The sequence below is a fragment of the Sciurus carolinensis genome, chromosome 10 (genome assembly GCF_902686445.1).
Source record: "Sciurus carolinensis chromosome 10, mSciCar1.2, whole genome shotgun sequence".
NCBI classification, from domain to species: domain Eukaryota; kingdom Metazoa; phylum Chordata; class Mammalia; order Rodentia; family Sciuridae; genus Sciurus; species Sciurus carolinensis.
Window position 1 is genome coordinate 67,291,195 of NC_062222.1, and position 3,730 is coordinate 67,294,924.

Here is a 3,730-nt window from a genome sequence, read left to right on the forward strand (position 1 = left end):
CTCTGAAGTACCTGGGATTTCAGGCCTGGGACACTGCCTGACTGGAAGTAGCTTTTTGTGGATAATAGAAAGGTGGCGATGCCAGAAAATTGTGGAGCATATACTAAAACAGGGGTCAGTAAACATTTTCTACAAAGGGCCAAATTGCAAATATTTTTTCTCTCTCTTTTTTTAAATGTTACCAGGGACTGAACCCTGGGGCATGCTACCATTGAGCTACATTCCCAGTCTGTTATTATTTTATATTTTGAGACAAGGTCTCACTAAATTGCTTCAATTCTCACTAAGTTGCCCAGGCTGACTTTGAACTTGGAATCTTTCTGCCTCAGCCTCCCAAGTTGCTGGAATTATAGGTGTACATGGCAATTTTACTTCCAACTTTCTGCATCATACCTCCATGTTGCAACTAAACTGTCTTTGAAGCATAAAAGCAGCTATAAACACTGTGTAAATCAACGGGCATGGCTCTGTCCTAGTCACAGGAGAGGCGATCACCTCAGTGTGATCCTGGACTAGAATGTGAACTTTAGGAGGGTTAAGATGTTGTTTTTTCATTTCTTTATCTGCTTACTTTGTTCTCAGCTCTATCTCAGGTCCTAGAAGAACGTCTTGTCTTTATATCATGGACACTTAATGTTGTGTTGAAAGTCATGGAGGTGGAATTGGTCATTGCTCTATGCTGGAACCTTTGCATATGTGATTGTACATTATTATTTATTATTGTTATTATTGAACATTATTGTTTTTAGAATGATAGGGTTTAGTGTCAAAGCAAGCAGACTTCTTTGTCTTAACATATTCAAATTTAGTTTGTGGTCAAATAATTCAGGATTGCTTGGTCATCATTTGAGTAGGTATTATAAAAACCTGGAAAACTCTTCTGGATATGAAGCCTTAGTGAATACCAAGCTCATTTCTGGTCATTTCAGTAACAGATACTAGGTAGCTAGTAACAGAAAAGGTGCATCAAGCACTGTAGATAAATGTCCCTTACAGTTTACCCAATCACCGGTATGTTTTTTTCCTTGGGAAACGAAAGGTCACAAGAACAATAAGAGATTTCTTGTGTTCCAGTTTGCTCGAGTTTTATGGAATTCTATCTTTGATGTTTCAGGGAGAGGTCCCTCAGTTAATGAACAAAGCAAAAGGTACATTTCGCATCAGCCCCACTGGTCACAGTATACTTGTGACAGTTCGGGTAGTGAGTGCTGAGGTCCTCTTGAATGTTGGCACTGTGGGGCAGCTGAGCTGCACTGGGAAGTTCATCATCGGTGATAGTTGTGAAATTCGAGGATTGACCTCTGTGGGAATCCTTACCTGAGAACGAAGTAACTGTCAGCTTGGATCTTGCACTGATGCTGTTTTTCTGTGTGGAATACATGTTGACCTACTTACAGTTTCTCAATGGCTAAGCCAGGCTCTGTTTTATCATACTGTGTAACCCATGGTGACTCTGCTGTACTTTTTTCCTCTTTCCTGCTGTGTCTGAATATTCACTACCCCACTCATCCGGTTTGTTTGAAACACACCATTCAGGGCCTGGCATCGTTAAAGGATGTTCCCTAATGCAGCAATGGCTCCAAATTCAAAACTGAGCATTTTCTAGTCATTCTTGGTGTGTGTTTCGTTTTCTAATCAGTAAAACATTTTTCTTGAGTTGTAAGCACCTGTCATGCTTTCTTATCCTCTGGAATGCTTTATTCTAGCCTTTGGATTTCCACCTAAGATACCTGGTTCTTTGGTCTGGTTAAATTTTAGTAACAGACCACTACCATTGATATTCTGTGAATTAGTCATTAATTGTGTAGAAGTTGACTACATTGCATTGAAGCTATTGGAAAATACTGGTGTTGAAACATTTCTCAGAAGCTGTTATATACTTTACAGAGTGTTAAAGAGAAGTAAGTGGAACAGTGAGACTTCAAGAGAATATGTTGCTATTTCAAGTAACTTTTGCTACTGCTGCTGCTGGGAATGCAGTCCAGGGCTCCTTCGTGCTGAGCTGTGGGTCTACTGCCGAGCTGTGTCCTCAGGCTAATTTGAAGAAACTTTGATTATCAGATGTACCATTTTCCAAAAAGAATAAGGTTTAGAAAACAAGTGAAAGGCAATGAGAGATGCCTGAGTCATCTTCCTTATAGTGACTTCCTGACTAGTGACTGACATCTTTTGTATACTAGACTTTTATTAATCAATATATTTTTTCTTCTTTGACTTAGTTCTTGTTTTCCCTCTGCAGTTTCATCAACCTTCCTTGAGTGTATTCAGTGCTGACCTCAGTTGAGCTTTGTTTCAGGTGTGACAGTGTATTGACATGTTCTTGTGTTTCCAGTGGGATCATGAAACCTGGCCTCAATGCCATCATGGGACCCTCAGGGGCAGGCAAATCCTCGTGAGTATGATAGACAGTATGAGCAAGCCTTTTTTGTGCAGTTTCAGGAGGCTTTAAAAATCAGTTTCTGAAGCAGGTGTTGATTGAGTCTTTGCTAGCATGTCCACTCTTGTCCTAGGTGCTGGGGATAATATGTGGTTGGGCTACTTTGTAGTTTTATTCCAAGGACCCAGAAGTCTTCTTAGGTAAACTTTATGAACACAGCATGATAATGTAATTGACATTCTGCTGTTGGTCATATTGTGAGCTAATGAGGAGGAAAAGGAAGGGGATGATATAAAAAGCGGGGAGATGGAGCTGAAGGTGTAATTGAAGACATGAGTCTTAGAGAAAGGAGTATATTGTCTGGGTTGGACTCTCCAAGATTTGTCATTTGGGATGTCTGTGGTGGATAAGCCAAATTGGCCTTTCTTTTATATTTTTGGGTGTTCTCATAACTTCTAATGAAATGGAAAGTGAAAATTTAAATATATTCATATGTGTATACATATATATGTGCACATGTGTATATGCAAAATTTTAGTTGAACCCTAGACTTTCTGACTAGCTTGTTTTTCAACTTGCATAAAATTTCAATTCAGAGTAGCTGAGAGATATGGCTTGTGTTCAGGGAAAAAATGATCCACAAAATATTTGTTCTTTTATAGGTTGTTGGATGTCTTAGCTGCAAGGAAGGATCCACGTGGATTATCTGGAAAAGTCTTGATAAATGGGGCACCTCTACCAGCCAGTTTCCCACGTAATTCAGGTTATGTGGCACAAGTAAGTGTTGGTGTGTTTGCCTTTTAGGTTTCCTCTATTTCTGTATGACCAAGAAACTTGGCTTGTAGTTTACCATGCTTCCAGCTGAACACAGGACATGATCCAGGAACCACCTCTCTTTTACCAGCTTTTCATAATCTCTCATAAGATCAAGGATGGAATTAATTGAAAAGAGGGAGAGGACCTGGAATATGACCCTGTAGGGTAGTGGTGTCAATTCTGGCTGTTGTATTATTTCCGAAAGTGTCTGCTCTTCTTCCTTTTTACCCTCGCTGCACCTTTCTCCTTCCCCTACAAGATGCATTTGTTACATCCTCATACAAAATGATCTGGAAGTGTCTAGTTTAGTCAGCATACTTATGCTCCATCTGAGTGTGCGGGTGGAGAACGAAGGGCTTCCTTTAGGCTCTGCAGTTGTCTGTAGGTGGAAGCTTTGCAATTTGTGGAGCTGAAAGTTTACCATGAGCTATAATTTACCTTGGCTCTGTTACTTTCATGGATTAAGTTACATTTATTGGAGGGATGGTTTTAGAAAAACTCAGTATGTCTCATTGAAATATCGTTTGCCTTCAGGGT